The following is a 17,694-nucleotide window of genomic DNA, read 5'->3' as shown; positions in this document are numbered from 1 at the left end:
TTACAAACATGAACACGTTAGATGTTTTCTGCCCATTTTTCTTAAAAAAGAGACAAATTATTAACCTGGCTTACAGTACTCTAAATAACTGGCCTCTGTCTCCCCAGTCTATTGCAGCATCAATCTATTGGTAATTTAGAGACATTAAAGCACTATATTGGCTTTCTTCAATTCCTGTAATGAATGGAGTTATTTTTCTTTCTCAGGGATTTTGTCCCCACATTGTTTCCTCCTGGATTGTTTTACACGTGCCATCTTTCCTGCCATAATTCACCACTATTAGTTGAAACATAACCTTTATGCATTCCTGATCCCTCAAAACAACTCTTCTTCAGGGAGCTTTTTACAATTTTAAGACAACTTCAGATTCCTATTATACACTGTTTTATAAACCAGAACTTGTTTATTAAATACCACACTTGTAATTATTGTAATACTGTTTAACATAGCATTAAATATCTATCCATCCTGTGGGCCTAAACTTTTGGTTAACTGCTTAACCCTCCACATAATGTCCCCAAACATAACAATCAAAATATATTCACTGAATGAAGATTTTACATATAATTTTTAAGTAAACAGATACAATTATATCATAGCAGGTATAATTATAATTAAATACAAATTTAATCAGACTAATAGCTGTAAAACACATTTTTCTAACATAATAACATTAAAATTACAATATGAAAAGTTGTATTAGAAATATGAAAGGGTATTTAACACAGAATTGAAGCATTTTCTGACTTTGGCCTCTCTATAATGAGTTCATGGTATCACTCTATAATAAATCATCCAGAGCTATACTTATCTGTCTAACAGTATAACAAAGCCACACATTGTTTTTCATATGTACATATTTACTTTTAAGCTGAAACATCACTTCAGATTATCAAATACGTTGTAATAACTTCCTAGGCCCAAGATTGTGCTGCTGCTACCCAGAGGGCCACATTGGCAAACCGAAAATTACATGACTTTCACACCCCTATAAATGCTCCACTTAACCAGAAAAACAGTATTGCTAGTTAGTCAATCTCCAAACACCAAGCCAGCTCTCCACATTTTCAACCCAAACAAGGTTGACTATTGGCTCCGGCCAATCAAATATTTTTATTTTTCTCTTCCCTGTTCTTTTTTGTTTGTTTTGTCTTTCCTAGGGCTGCACCCACAGCATATGGAGATTCCCAGGCTAGGGGTCTAATTGGAGCTGTAGCTGCTGGCCTACACCAGAGCCACAGCAACTCGGGATCCAAGCTGCATCAATGACCTACACCACAGCCCACAGCAATGCTGGAGCCCTAATCCATTGAGCAAGGCCAGGGATCGAACTGGCAACCTCATGGTTCCTAGTCAGATTTGTTAACCACTGAGCCAAGATGGGAACTCCTCTTCCCTGTACTTTACTCTTCATCCTTTAAAAACTTCCTGCTCTCTGCTCACTTTGCACTTTTTTGAAACTGTCCACTTCATAAAGGGTTAAATAAACATTGTTTGTATCACCTGAATTGCTTTCTTTAATCATCTTTTAACAGTTTTTGGCAACAAGGAATGGGATGCAAAGCTAAGTGCTAACAGTAGGCCAAGAACACACATAGGCTAGGAGCTCTGTGAAGCCTGAGTTCACTCTTTGTCTCCTCATTAAGGAGTACCCAAGGCAAGTCACTCTCATAGTTGAGGTCTACTCCCTTGCATGAAACTCTCCAATTCAAACACACTTTATTTAAATACATATATACATTATATATGCTGTACCCCAAAAGGTTCTGGGGCCTCAGAAAGGTTATGGCATAGTTGTGTTGGGAGTCCACAAGGGGTGGCAGTCATTAGGGGACTCACAAAGCCTCAAGGTCAACCCATAGCATGAATTACTTAGGGGTTTGGGAAAATAAATTATGATAAGAAATTCAGATAGCGTGATCATCAAAATTAAAATCTAAGTAAGCCCAAATCAGACTATTAAAAGCCACTAGGGTATTTGTCACTATAAAGAAATATTTTTGTGAAAGGAATAATAGATCTATTGCTAATGGGATCTTGGAAGCCAAAGCCCCAAAATTGGTGAGTACACACAAAAAGCTGTTAGAGCAATTGCCACCTAATTCTGAGACTCCCATGCTGACCATAAGTTGGTCACAGAAGGGGTTAATTGGACAGTAATTCACCTGCCCATCTCAAGAAAATTTTCAGGCAATGAGGTACACTATAAAATATCACAAAATCCTCTATTCTGTAGCACATTTCTCTTTGGTAATAATTTGGCTCCAAGAGACCCAAGCTTGAGCTAAAGAAATGGGATCTTCACGTTTTAAAGAATTGAGCACACCAGCTTCTGGCACACCTGCTTATTTTATGGCTAAAAACTGTAGTCCCAGAAGCTGTATCTACATAAATGACAAACCTCAAATTACAATAGTTATTATGGAAAACATTCCTATTAGATACAATCATTCGCTTAAAAAGCACACTTGAAAGCAAAGTTTCCCAAATCGAACAAACTGAAGAGAACCTCTATTTTTTTGTTTTTTTCATTTTCAGCTGTACCCCCCTGCATATAGCATATGAAAGTTCTCTGGACAAGGGATTGACTCTGAGATGCATCTGCGGTAAATGTCACAGCTGCAGTAATGCCGGATCCTTAACCCACCTCACCAGGCCAGGAATCCAACTAGCAACAACATAGAGACAAGCCAGATCGTTAATTCAGCGTACCACAGCAGCAACTCCTTGGAACATCTGTTTTAACTGGCACCCTGAAGCTTCCCTAAGGCTTCAAGATTCCAAAATAGCCTCATTAAAAGATTCATTAGAAAAGGCTAATAAAAATTAAAGACACAAGAAGTACCCAAAACAAAACAATGTAAGACTGATGTGACTCCTACTACTCCTCTCTGTTCTCTTGACCTGATTACTCACAGTCACTAATCCTCCATAAGAACTGCCTTTCCATTTTGAGGAGACTGCAAACCCCTAAGCAAAAGTCCACCAATTCTGGAGTTCCCTGGTGACCTAGCAATTAAAGATTTGGCATTTGTCACTGCTGTGCTCGGGTTTGATTCCTGGCCCAGGAACTTCCGCATGCCGCAGACGCAGCCAAAGAAAAAAAAAAAAAGTCCATCAAATCAGTAGTCTTAAAACTGCAACAACTCCAAGGCCAGTAACCTAATGCCAACACCTTGGGCTTCCCGGGTGCACACTCCTAAGGGTCTGTCATCAAAACACTGGCCCAGAAATGTGTGTTTCATTTGCAATCAACCAGAACATTGAAAAATATGTAGTCTTAGGAGGTTCTGTCAAAATCTTTCTCATCAATTTGATCACCCTGTATCTATTCTCAAGGATGGCCCCCGTTTGGGCCCTCCAAGGGCTCACAGATTCAAAGGGAATTCTCCAATGAACTGTTCCCACTTGTTCTCTTACATAGCCAAGGTGTAACTAAAAATTAATGGAAATAAACGAGTGAAAAGAGTCAGAGCTTACCAGAGTCAGCTCTCCCAGAGCTTGATGTTGCCCTGTTGAGAGAGGCAGGTGAAATGTAACGTTGTCCTTTTCTTTCCAAACCCAGACTCTCGTGACTATGATTTTTGGGTGCCTGCAAGTTGTTGATCCTCCTTCTCCCAGGGAAAACTATTTTCTTCTTGTTTGTCTCACTTGTATCTTAGAAACTTTGCCTGACTTCCCGCCTACCTACAAACACAAGTGTTTGGTTCGTGCTGGCAGCTCTACCGTCTGGCTAGAGACTTGAAAACATGGCCGAACAGAAATCTGGGTTGCTTGGGGACAGCTGTGTCCACTTTCAGCTTGAGCTTCTTAAGGCTGGTGGGGGGGCGGGGAGGTGGCCAATGATTCCTACAGCTGGGCATCATTCGCCAATGTCCAAGCCATGACCTTTTAATGTCAGAGGGCCAAAAACTCCACTCTAGAACATAGAAACTATTTTCTGAACCTGTGCTTATGAAGAAGCACATGGCTTAGCTGCACGTGCGGGCATACTGATAATTGCTTCACCTTTTTCTTAGCTCTAAACACCTTTCCCCATGATCCCCATGCCTCAGCTTTATCTTATAAATACCCCTCACCTCTAGGGAGGTGCATTTGAGATTTGTTCTCCATCTTCGCCTTTGACTGCCTCATAAATAAAACTTTTCTCTGCTGCAAACCTAGATGTCTCAGGGTTTTGACTTGCACATTGTTGGACAAAAGATCCAGGTTCTGCAATAATAACAGTGCAGTTGGATGTTTGGTCACGCCTTGATACCATTCAGGTTGCAACCTGATTCTATGAGGAATTAAAAACACTTTCCTGTGAAAAGTGAGGAAAAGCTGTACAACTTGTCTTACAAATTAAGTCCTTTACAAGAACAGAGAAAACCCATCTTTTTTCCTCAACTTCCAAACCGCCACAATTCCTCTCAAAAGGCTAGCAGGTATTGTAAAAATTCTGGCCTTAGGAAACAGAAGTCCTTCTTGCTGAAGTTGTACTCTTTCTCTGTGCTTTTGAGATGTAAGTGTTCTACCTGGGCTTCTCTAGAAACTCTACTAATTCTTTTTTGTTTTCTTTTTAGAGCCGCAAGTAGGCCAGGGGTAAAATCAGGGTTGTAGTTAGTAGCCTGCTCTACAGCCACAGCCATGCCAGATCCAAGTCACATCTGCAAATTATAGTGGCTTTCAGCAATGCCAGATCCTTAACCTACTGAGCAAGGCCCAGGATTGAACGCACATCCTCATGGATACCATCAGGTTCTTAACCCACTGAGCCACAATGGGAATTGCAGAAACCCTGGTAATTCTTATCAAAAGAAACAAAAGGGAGTATATAAATGTATGATTGAGTCGCTATGTTGTACAGCAGAAATTGACGCAATGCTGTAAATCAAGTATACTCTAAAAAGAAAGAAAGAAAAAAAGAAAAGGTAGGATTAGGTTGGGGGTATTTGGAAACTATGCAAAGGAAAAAAATCTTACGTCTTCTCCACTGATATCAGTAAAAATTTAAGACACCTGAGTAAACACAATTTGGACCCAACTATTCTTTCATATACTAGTGAGTTTTGCCATATCGTACCTATCTCATGACTAAATTTGAAAACAAAAGCAAAAGATCTCTGTTTTTCTGTTTATGTATGTCTATGTATATATGCATTGATGTATAATTTTTTTTCTGCCAACAGATAGTATTGACAAAATTAATTTTTACAAAGCTATATTTAATTGGCTTAAAGTTAAGTGTTTATATAAATTAAGCATAGTCTTAGAAATAATACAAAAACTATCCCAAATGTTTTTCAAGTTCACATGATCTAGAATAATCTTCAGTAAATAAAAGTTTGCATAAATTTGTTGGTTTATTTAAAATGGGCAATTACATGATGTTTTCTTGTGGTCCATTGGGTTAAGGATCTTGGGTTGTCACTGCAGAAGTTTGGGGTGCTGCTGTCTCAGGTTTGATCCCACATGCCATGGGAACGGCCAAAAAAAAAAAAAAAATTAAAACAGCCGTGTCTTTAGAGTTATCAGCACTAAAAGTAATGCAGAGATACAAATTTTATGCTACCTAGGTTTACTAAAAGTTAAATAAGGTCAACTATCTCTGTTGTAATATTTGTTAGCAAGAAAAATAAGATGATAGCTAACTAATTTTCATGAATAATCTAAACATAATTGTTAAGAACAAGTAAGTTAAATACATATAAGTAAAAGTTTATACGTGAATTTTCAACAATAATTACACTTTACGGTAGGTCTACTTAAAAATAACTTCCAAGATCTTTTTGATAATTTAAAGCCTTAAAGTTACACTGAGATAAATTACATGATGGATATTCACTGAATATCCAGATCATTTCCAAAAGCTGAAATACTGGAACATTAACTACTGAACATAGTTTTATTCACTTTTGGCTTTTTTTTAACCAGAAACTAAACTTATTTGGGTTTATTAGCAAAAATATTTAATGTCACATTTCTAAAATTTGTCACTAAAATTCAATAATTCAAGTCTTTACTATTACATTATGAAGGGAAAATGAACAGAGAAAGAAAGAAAAAGAGACCTATAGTTTTCTAAAAAATTACTTTGAATTATAATTTTCACAGAGCTAGACAGTATATCTATGCAAGTGGAAGAAGATAATATGGATTGTACTTATGCAATTTCTTGTCTGTTATTTAATTCTTTGGTTTTAGACTTATTCTATTGTATGAATATAATTATAAATAATAAACATAATAATTTTCATTAATAACTTAGAGAAATTGGTGACAAAGTGAGAAAGATATATAATTTTATTATTTTATATATATATTTTTGTATACAACAGGGGAAACCTATTTATTTGAATTGGAACTTGCACTGACCTTGACTCTTAAGAAATTATGTCCTGTCAAAAGGCAAAACACAATTGTTGCTTCTTGAATTTCCTAGCTGTTATCCTTTACCATAGTTAAAGTAGTTCATTAGCTAATTGACACAGAGACCAAATTAATAGCAACAATTTTAATTTATACGAAGCTATAGACGTCTCTTGATAAATTTCTTTCGATGAGTTTAAAAAAAAAAATGTACTTGACATTTTGCCACACAAAAGTTAATTGCTCTCCAGTTCCAATTAGAATGACACATAATTTGAATTGAGAGCTTAATATGTTGTTCTAAAGAAGGAAAAAAAAAAGACATATAACCTGGGGTGACTATGATTTAGTAGTTCATTGCCACAATTCACACAGAGAGCAATAAAACTAGAAATTTCCTGCCCGATGATGACTAGAGATGTCATTCAGGGTAAATTATTAATTTCTTTTGATGCCAAAGTTCAAGAAGCACCATGTGTTCTAATGTTGACTAATATTAGCTTTGGGGGAAATTTCCTAATTAAAGGCTCATGACAGTGAGCCTCAACATTTAGCAATAATAATAGTGAAAACTGAGAGAGAAGAGGAAAATCCATACAAAGTAAAATAAAATATAAAATGACATTCCATTATATTTCAGACTGGCTTTTTTTAAGAAAATGAATCTTACCTTAGTTTAGCTAATTACAACATATATTGAAAGACAGTAACACAATGAGCAAGAGCTATAGGAGTCTAGGAAAAGGGAGATCAAAGTCGACTGAAGCAAGCTGTGAGGAAATAGTAGGCTCAAACTAGACATTAAAAGATTTTTTAAAAGGCAAAAATAAAGACTTTCTGAATGAAAATGGACAATGAAGGAAAATCATAGCAGACTGACCCTGAATGACAATTATAAAAATTAACTACATCAAGAAAACTTTATAACTTTTAGAACTGAGTTTTTATCTTCACAACAAAAAGTGATAACACTTTATTCAAATTTTATCTATTAAAAATATATTTTAGGTTTTTTTTCACTTCCTCTCCTCACATAAATGTCCATAAGCAATATTAAGTAAGATAACTAGTAGAATAAAAGGATGAAGAGATTCAGGAAAAAAGGGACCCACAGATAGGGCTCCTAGAGTTTGACAGGAGCAAAAAAGACAGATTAGGCAGTCCTAGAAATCTCCAGGATATAGGCTCAGCTGCCTGTGGGGCAGAGGCTGACACTAGGAGAAAAGAAGCCCCATCTCCCTAGTTTGCTTTTTGAGGAATAATGGCAGCACTCTTTTCATCCAACCCACAGCAAAGAGTACTGATCTTCAGTCAGCAAAGAAGCTAGGAAGTGTCCCAAAGACTTTCCCCCGGGGAATGACTATCACATTTCTAGTAGAGAGCATATAGGTGATAGACTGGGACAAATCCTATTGGGTAAAACTACTACCAAGGACAAGCATAGAGTCAAGGTACGCTGGATGAAGTAAGGGCAGCTCCACAGTCAACAGAAACTGGAGATGAAATTGCACAATGGGCAGAGTGAGCTAGAAGCAGAGTGGTGGGCAAGCAGGCACATGTCTTTAATGAGAGGATTCAGACTGCTGACTGTTCAATCTTTCTCACATCCACCCTGGTGCAACCCATCTACATGCCTGTAATGAAAACCCAAAAGGGCAATACTAAATAAAGTGGTGCCATCCTAAGTTCCACCAGCTCAGAGCAATGAGGCAAATTTGCCACTGCTGTCTGCACTGTGCAAATTCTTATAAAGTTTAATTCTACTTTTAATTTTTTTAAAAAAATATATTTCAATTAATTTTATCTGACGAATAAGGCAATTAATCTGAGAAAAGGATGATCTACTTGATATGTACGTAGCAAGTATAACTTCTATTTCATAAAAAGTAGATTATTACATCTCAAGAAAATGTGGTGTTTTTTTGGTTGTTGAGTTGTATGAGTTGTTTGTATATTTTGGAGATTAAGCCTTTATTGGGTGCATCATTTGCAGCTATTTTCTCCGGTTCCACAAATTGTCTTTTTTTTTTTTTTTTTCCTATGGTTTCCTTTCCTGTGCAAAAGCTTCTAAGTTTGATTAGGTCTCATCAGTTTATTTTTGTTTTTATTTCTATTGCCTTGGGAGACTGACCTAAGAAAATATTTGTGTGGTTGATATCAGCTAATGTTCTGAATATGTTTTCTTCTAGGAGTTTTATGGTGTCAGTCTTATGTTTAAATTTTTAAGCCATTTTGAGTTTATTTTTGTGTATGGTGTGAAGATGTGTTCTAATTTCATTGATTTATATGTAGCTGTTCAGTTTTCCCCTCACCACTTGCCAAAGAGACTTTTTCTCATTTTTTTTCTTGCCTCATTTGTCTAAGATTAATTGACCTTAGTTGTCTGGGTTTATTTCAGGGCTCTCTATTCTGTTCCATTTATCTGTACGTCTGTTTTTGTTTGAGTACCACACTGTTATGATTACTGTAGCTTTGCAATATTGTCTAAGTCTGAAAGAGTTATGCCTCCTCCTTTTTTTTTTCCTCAGATTGCTTTGGCAAACCTGGGTCTTTTATGGTTCCATATAAATTTTTGTATTACCTGTTCTAACTCTGTGAAAAATATCATGAGTAACTGGATAAGGATGACATTAAATCTGTAGATTGCTCTGCATAGTATGGCCATTTTAACAATATTAATTTTTCCAATCCAGAAGCATGGGATAGTTTCCCATTTCTTTGAATCCTCTTTAATCTCCTTTATTAATGTATTATATTTCTCAGAGTGTTAGTGTTTCACCTACTTGGCCACATTTATTCCCAGTTTTTTTTTTTTTTTTTTTCTTTTTTTTTGCTATTTCTTGGGCCACTCCCACGGCATATGGAGGTTCCCAGGCTAGGGGTCAAATCGGAGCTGTAGCCACCGGCCTACGCCAGAGCCACAGCAACTCGGGATCCGAGCCGTGTCTGCAACCTACACCACAGCTCACAGCAACGCCGGATCGTTATCCCACTGAGCAAGGGCAGGGATCGAATCTGCAACCTCAGGGTTCCTAGTCAGATTCGTTAACCACTGCGCCACGACTGGAACTCCTATTTTATTTTTTGATGTGATTTTTGAAGGTATTTTTGTATTCCTTTTCAATATTTCTTTATTAGTATACATAAATGCAACCATTTTCTGAACGTTAATCTTGTATCCTACTACTTCACTGAATTTATTAGATTGAGGAGTTTTTATGTGGAATCCTTAGGGTTTTCTATTTAAAGTATCATGTCGTCTACATATAGTGATGATTGTACTTCATCCCTTCCAATTTGGATATCTTTTATTTTTTTTCTTTGATTGCTGTGGTTAGGACTTCTGATACTATATTGAATAAAAGCAGTGAGAGTGGGCATTCTTGTCTTGTTACAGATTTTAGCAGGAAGTTTTTCAGCTTTCTCCATTGACTGTTATAGTGGCTATGGGTTTGTCAGAAGTGGCATTTAATATGTTGAGATATGTTTGCTCTATACTCATTTTGGTAAGAGTTTTTATCACGAATGGATGTTGAATTTTGTAAAATCCGTTTTTCTGCATTTTTGAGATAAGCATTTAATACAATATTAAAAGGTCATATGCTTAAAAACATTACATTTTCAAATTATGTCATGTTCCTTTTGGAGTAACTGTCCATGAGAAAATTATTGAGCTAATCATCTTAAAAGGAAATTTAAGAAATGAATTAAACTTTTTGCAAAAATTTAGAAATATGCTTATTTGTACATTTGAACTATTTTAGAAAATGAACTTATACAAAAGGAAGGTGAACATTATCAAACATGAAGAATTTATGAGTTCAGTAGAGTTCCCATCATGGTGCAGCAGAAACGAATCCGACTAGGAACCACAAGGTTGCAGGTTTGATCCCTGCCCTCAGCATGGTGGGTTAAGGATCTGGCATTGCTGTGAGCTGTGGTGTAGGTCACAGACGCAGCTCGGATCTGGTGTTGCTGTTGCTGTGGCATAGGCCAGCGGCTACAGCTCCAATTAGATCCCTAGCCTGGAAACCTCCATATGCCATGGGTATGGCCCTCAAAAAAAAGACAAAAGACAAAAAAAAAAAAAAAAGTATGAGTTCAATAATTACTGAGAAATGGCATCAATAAATAGGCCATCTTCTAAATTATTGCTGGTATTTTTATTTAGATTGTACTAATAAATTACACTTTGGACCTGAAAATCACATTTCAGAGAAATGCACAAAAACAATTATGCTCAAACATTTTTCTGTCATATATTTTTCCATTTGTAAGCTTTAGTTCAAAAGGAAAATATTGGCTGCTGTTAAATTTAATCATATTCAAGTCAGTTCTAAGGCGCTATAATCTTCTAATAAGGTTATAATTCCTCTAGAAATATATGATGGGAATTTCTAATTGGTTAATTTTCTCTCTACTCTCAAAAAGAAGATAATATTATAATATTGGCAAAAATACAAATCATTCATAAATATTAAATATAAAGCATGGTGAAGAAAGAAGCATGAAAAATAATTTTAATGCACAGTTTATAAATATTCTTCAAGTGTTTGAATTAGTATTCCACTATGGTATTATTTCCAAAAAAGTATAACACTTTTAAGGACACAATTTATTTTAATTGTGTGCTCTCAAATGCTAAATGTGCAATCAAAATGCCCTTAATTTGTCTTATTTGTATCTTTCTTTTAACTCTGGCAATTCTTTAAGTTAAAGCAAACACGCACAGACATACCACTTAAAATGTCAGCCTTTAATTATTTTCTTGATTTTAAATAGTCAAATTCTGAAGTAACCAATAATGATGACACTGATTTATTAAAATAGAAAAACAATATACAAATATACCCTACATGTATTTTAAGGTTAAGACACAGTCAGCATCAACCTTGTTCAATGCTACTCTTCAAAGCCAACCTGAAATAAGTGCCAAGTACTAACATGTACAGAAGGAATATATAGAAAGAAATCCTTTTTCTTTCTTGATGTCTGGCACTTTACGTATTAGCATTAAACATAATCACATTAGCTAGAGAAACTAACATTGCCATAGAAAAATTCAGCTCTCTATTTGAGATTTATATACATACATATACATATATATTTATTTATACATATATGTGTGTCTCAATAAGTTATTAAATTATTATTCCTAGGTTAAAGAAGAAATTTTCAAACTGTGCTATTACTATATCTAATTAATGAGAGGAGAGAAAGGAAAGTGGAAGAGAAAGGAGAGGGAAAATATCAGAATACATCTTAGAAAGAGATTAGCTTGTGAATGGATGAGTATGCTTGTGTGTGTATGTGCGTGCGCGTGCGCGCACGCGCACGAACGAGAGAAATTGGTGTTTTTTTTAATTTAGTTTTTGCTTTGTTTTATTTTCTAATGTAAGTCTTGGTGAAAACATTTTGAAATCCAGTGGTTTAAAGTGGCTTAAAAAGAGTAATTACAGAAATTTCTCAGGGATTGTTTGTCAGGGATTTTGTTTGCTTATATAATATTCCTCTCTAGAGAGGTCCTTCTTAAAAGAACGTAGACAAATATGTGCCCAGATCGGCGAAGAGGACAATTTATTTGAAATAGGCAATAAATTTGGTGACCTGTCAAAGGATTTCCACCATTTTGTGTCTGTGATTCTAATTCTACTTTATATTAGAAAAGTAACTTATACTCAGAGAATTAAATGCTTAAACTTAAGTCCTCCTGGCAGAGAAATCAAGAAAATTTGGCTTTTTTGCCTTCAGTATAAAATGATAAGGGCTGGAATACACATTAACACTAGAGGGAAAAATCTCACATTTGTGAGTGTGTCTGGATCCCAATGGTCCCATTTCAGCCAAATGTCACCACAGTAAAACTACTCTGGAAAGACATTTGAAGTGAGGAGTAAAGAGCTCTGCTATTTGAAATGATTTAATTCTTGTGCAGGTGCATAGCTCTGGGTTTTATCTTTTCTTTATAACATGTAATCATTTGGTGAAAATTCTTTAATCACCTCAAATGTAAGCTTTATCAGTAGGGATATAAGGCTGTAATAGACCTCCTCCACCTAAGAAAATCTATGAATATATTCTTCTACTCTCTGGTTGAGAATGATCTAGGTATTGAGAATTCTTATCAATATTTTAGCTCATCTCGTGGGAAATCATTAATGTTTGGCAACTCTTAAATATTATATTTTATAATTTAAAATATTTTTGATGTTTAAAGAACAAAATAATCCTGCAGACATATGCTCAAGCAGGTAAACAGATGATTTGAAGTGATGAAATTCTTATGAGCAATTAATTAATTAAACACCGGAACATGAAATAGATACAAAGAAAAGTAACAGAACATAAAGAATATATGAAGCTAAAAAATATGTGCTAAAAATCAAATCCTAGTTAGCCTGGTATGGTTAAATCAATAGCAGCCATGTAAACAATCAGATCTCTTCCAAACCAATCAAATAATGCTTAGTATATTTAGAAGAATCCGAGAGGAATGACTGGATCACACACTTGTGAGAGAGCATTCTCCATTAAGGTTTAGTTTTAAATACGACAGTACTGAGAATTTTAAGAACACTGCTTTACAGTCTGATTGTTCAAAATGCAGATTATAAATACATTAACTGTTGCTTATAGGGGAGTTAAATGATAGGTCTAAAAATGTTTACATCAAAGCTATTGACATAAAGTGACAGTTTGAGGCTCAGCTATACTCCTAAAATTATTTCTATTGCAGATATTCCAATCCCTAGCCATTTAATCCCTCATGAAATCAACACATAACACAGTATTCCTTGAGTTGTTAGTGGTATTCCCTTTCTTTGAGAAATCACTCTTCAGACATATGACAATTACTATCAACCAGAGACAATTAGAAAATTGTCCATGTTCTGTTGATTTCCATGTTCTACATAAATTAAAAATACTTAGGAATATCTACATGGAAACTGAATTAAAAGCATTCATCAAAGAAACTGAAGAGTAAAACTTGTTTTCATAAGACTTATCCCTAGATTACAATTTTTGATAAAAGTTACTACCATGGATGCAATTCTGGGAGTTTAGAAGTGTATGATTGATTTTTGTGTGCAATATGGGAAATAGAAAAAAAAAGGCTGAAAATTTAGATAAATGGAAAGATTTTTTTACTTGAAAGTTACAGAAAGTTTCTTTTTTCCAGTCCGTGAAGATATTTAAACTCTATTTTCTTTAATTTTTTTTTTTTTTTTTTTTTTTTTTTTTTTTGGCCTCTCAACATGTGGTTTCACAGTATGCTTGTTAGAGTGGAAACATGTCTTTGATAAACATTTTCAGGGGTGTGAGAGAAGTCTTTAATTAAGAACCAAATACAAACAGGCTGCCTGTCAATATTTGAGGTGCACTATTCAGAAACAGCTCATAATTAGTCCCCTAGAGAACAGGAAGCATTATACCATTCTTTTCCAGGAACATTATACTCACCTAATTTTGTCTGTCCACTTGCAATATTTTTATTATTTTGCACTGTAGAGCACTAAACTTTTAACATTTTCACATGTTTTTAATCCTTTGCCTTTTGCCTTTTCCCTCTTCATTCCAAGTGTCCTGTGAACAAATTGACAATCCTCTCAAATTAGTAAATTAACATTTACCTAGTTTCCTGGATTAAAAGGAAAGCTGATGAGCCTCAGCATAAATACTCATATATTTTCCTTACAATTCTTGGTCACATTTAATATGATTTAACAATGCAAATCTTTGTTAAAGGTACACACGAATGTATGTCCAAAAGGGAGCAATTCTCCATTTTAAAGCACTTTATACGAGGAATTCAAAAAGCTGAACCACATAGGATAAATGTATTAGTTAACCGGTGTATTTTGAATCCAGTAAGTGTTTTAAAATTGCAAGGGTGTCCCAGCCAGGATAATACTTGAAAATGTTATTGCTTCAGGGAACACTATAAATGCTGATGACCGAGCCCTGCAACTCTTTAAACCATTACTCTGCTGCTGTTTCGTTCAGCAAAGCATTCAAAGTATGTTTCTATTAGTCCAATTCCACATATGCTTACATTATATGCTTGTGGATGTTGACTGGGATAACTCTTCTGTGATTAACACATTTCTGTGCTAAGACAATAAACCAAAAGCCATCAAGGAGCTGTTCGATACATATGCGAATAAGTCACTTACCTTGTGCTCATCTCCCACACCCATATTACTTATCATTCTCTCTCAAATGTCTAGTGTATTTACCATGGGAGTCATTTTTGTGAGATGGAAAATAAACTGATGAGAAAACTTCTACTTAAATACACCCGGTAGAGATTTGCTTTCCATTTTCTAGTTACAAAATCCAACGAACTTTCTTCTGTTCTAATTTTGAACTCTGTAAAGTGTTATTTCCAGGAAATAATTTCCACTTCCAGCTAATAATTTTCCTCTCTCTTTTTCTTCTTCTTTATCTCTCTTTTATTTGGCTAATGAAGCTCTCAGACTCTTCCTGTTTTCTTCTTTCAGCCTAACTGACTTGGGTGTGTATGGTTGGAGTCCATGGGCATCTTTTATTGGTGTATCTTATGTCAGCATCTCACTTTCCCACATGGTTGATTTTTATCTCAGTGCATCTCACTTCCTCACATTCATCATCAGCCTTAGAATATCTCCTAAATTCTCAAATCTCCTGTCTAACATCATTTAATAGCATCTTATTATATTGGGAGAAATCTGAGTCATCTTTATATTTCATTTACTTTGTCCTCTATGGAAATTATTAGCTGCCTTTTGCATAGTTCACCTTTTTAAAATGGTGCCTGTGTTTTGTCTTCTGTATCCATTCCACTACCTTCCTCAGTCAAGTGGACAGTTGTTATTTTTATTATATTGGTTCTATATAGGCAGAAATCATATCATATCTCACTTTAAATACATACAGATATAAATAAGACATCCTGTCCCCCATTTCCATTTCATGAACACACTTAGTCTGCTGGATGAAGAAAAAATTCCCCTAAGGCACAAACCTAATCTCCCCAAAATACTAATATAAAAACCAGTATCTAATCTTTGTATTAATCTCCATATTTGAAATTCCATTTTCTTAATAACTTAAATAATTTCACTCCTATTTTCTACTTCTATCATATATTTTTAACATGCAGTGCAGCATTTGATTCTATAAGGCTATTTATTATCCAGCTCTCTCTTCTGATGTTTCACTCTTAATCTCCTCAGTTGTGTTTGCTGTCTTATATTCCTCTAATCCTGACTTATTAGACACTTGACAAACGTGATTAATTTTCTCTTCACTTACCCATTATATAGTAATTTCTTATTTATCAATACTCAACTCAAAAATTTAAATCTATTTTTTCTTTCTTTTCTAAGAGAATGATAGAAGTTATCTTAACACTTTAGTATTCTCTTCGCTAAAATGCAGAAAATAAGTGACTTCAAGTATTGTTGTGAAGATTAGAGGCAATTTATTATAAAATACTTAGCAAAATGCCTGGCTCAGAGAAAGTGCTCAATAAGTGCTTGTTTTTTGTATTTGTATTTGGGTTTTTTTAGGAAGCTCTTCTACTTTGGAAATCACTCACAGTTTTCTTGCCATTTTGAAGCAAATTTAATAATATACGTACATGAGAAAAGATTCCACTTTAACAGCTGTCTTCATTTTAAGCACAACTCATTGCAAAAGATCATGAATAATATTGCTAGTCAGAAAGCAGTATGTAAATGCTGTTGTATGCATTCCACAGTGCCAGAATGATATTTATGTATTCAGTGTTGAGAAGACAGCTGTGAATATTGCTGAAAGAATCCTCTTGAAGTTAATGTTTTCTTTCAAGGCAAGTTAATCATGCCCAAAACCTAAGTATCTTTAAAATATACTTTTTAAGGAAACATTTGCTATTTTGAATGCAAGAGCCAATGTACCTTATGCTTTTTACTTTTTTTATTTTTATAGAATTCATTATATACTTTATCACATTTTTTTTTTAATTGGGACATTTGGTTGCATAAACTACCAGAAGCTTTAAAATGAAGAGTTTCAAAAATAGAAAGAAGACTGTTATCATAAACAATAGTTATTGTGATTCAATTTCTAAATTCATCTCACTTGATTGGGATAATGTATCTTCCTTCTTATTCCTTTCAGGACAAAATAACTCTTCATTCCTAAATCACTTAATTTGACTTTCAAAACACAGTGGTGAATTCCTCTTTTGGTTTTCAAATTCTAGGAATCATCCAAAAAAGAAAAAACAACAACAAAGATGCATTCTTAGAATTTATAAATGAAATTGTTTTGGAACAATATTGCTTGAAATGTAAACTGATCATTTTGATTTACCTTTTATAAGAGGGACAGGTTTCATCATGATAATTTGATATACCTTGATATATATTTTGAAATAATGATTTAAGTCAGTATCCTTACTAGAATTAACATATATTTCAAGGTAATATTTTAAATTATATAAAAATGTGAATAACTTTTGTCTCTTGAAGGTAGGCTGGATGGACTTTTTAGTTCAATTTTTAGCATTTTTAAAGACACTGAAATTACAGAGCTTGTTGTGATTATTCATTTCGAGGTTATATATTTGAAGAAAGGGAGAGGAGAAATCTAATTAAAGAGTCTTAACACATCAGTGATCTCATGACTCTTTACTCAATACAAGTACAGTGTTTAGGTTTTTTAGTGCATTCCTAAGTTTTCTTAAACATTTCTACTTCTATTTGCATATGCAGTCCCTCAATCTGAATTATATAATCCTTTATTTTGATCAGATGTTGACATTTTTTAAGCATTGAATAATTGCTCTTTTGTCACTGACTGATTCTATGAATAACATTTTTTTCACTTTTTTGTATATTTTACTTTGTAAATCATCATTGAGATATAATTTACATAATATAAAATGCAGTCATTTTAATTGTAGAGTCCCATGTGTTTTGACAAATGCATTGATAAACACCATTTAGCCATCATAATAATGAAGATACAGAATATTTTCATCACCATCAGAGTTACTTTTGCAGTCAATTTCTCATATTCTCAGCCCCAGGCAAGCATGTTTCTATTCTCTGTCACTGTAGAATAATTCTGACTATTCTAAAACTTGTTTTTATTAGGGCCACACCCACATTATATGGAAGTTCCCAGGCTAGGGGTTGAATCAGAGCTGCAGCTGCTGGCCTATGCCATAGCCACAGCAACACAGGATCCTAGCCACACCTGTGACCTACACCACAGCTCTTGGCAACAATGGATCCTTACCCACTAAGCAGGGCCAGCAATCAAACCTGCATCCTCACGGATACTAGTCAGCTTTGTTACCACTGAGCTATGATG

The 17,694-nt window shown here is 34.6% G+C and overlaps 1 long non-coding RNA gene across 1 annotated transcript in view; it reads right to left on the bottom strand.

The window, feature by feature from the left end:
* Positions 1-373: 373 nt before the first annotated feature.
* Positions 374-17,694, bottom strand: part of LOC146398657 (uncharacterized) — a 38,793-nt gene continuing 21,472 nt past the window's right edge. Inside the window, exons 3-4 of the long non-coding RNA XR_014820026.1 lie at positions 13,813-13,935; positions 374-4,884 (exon numbers count right to left, since the gene is read on the bottom strand). This is a non-coding gene — a long non-coding RNA (uncharacterized LOC146398657). The remainder of the gene's footprint in view (positions 4,885-13,812; positions 13,936-17,694) is intronic.

This window comes from Sus scrofa, chromosome 11 (assembly GCF_054392235.1).
Source record: "Sus scrofa isolate SSC_HxYL_T2T_F1_AM1 chromosome 11, Sscrofa_HxYL_maternal_Yorkshire_Landrace_v2.0, whole genome shotgun sequence".
NCBI lineage: Eukaryota > Metazoa > Chordata > Mammalia > Artiodactyla > Suidae > Sus > Sus scrofa.
The sequence above is the reverse complement of the archived record's forward strand: the minus strand, read 5'-3'. Positions and strand labels throughout refer to the sequence as shown.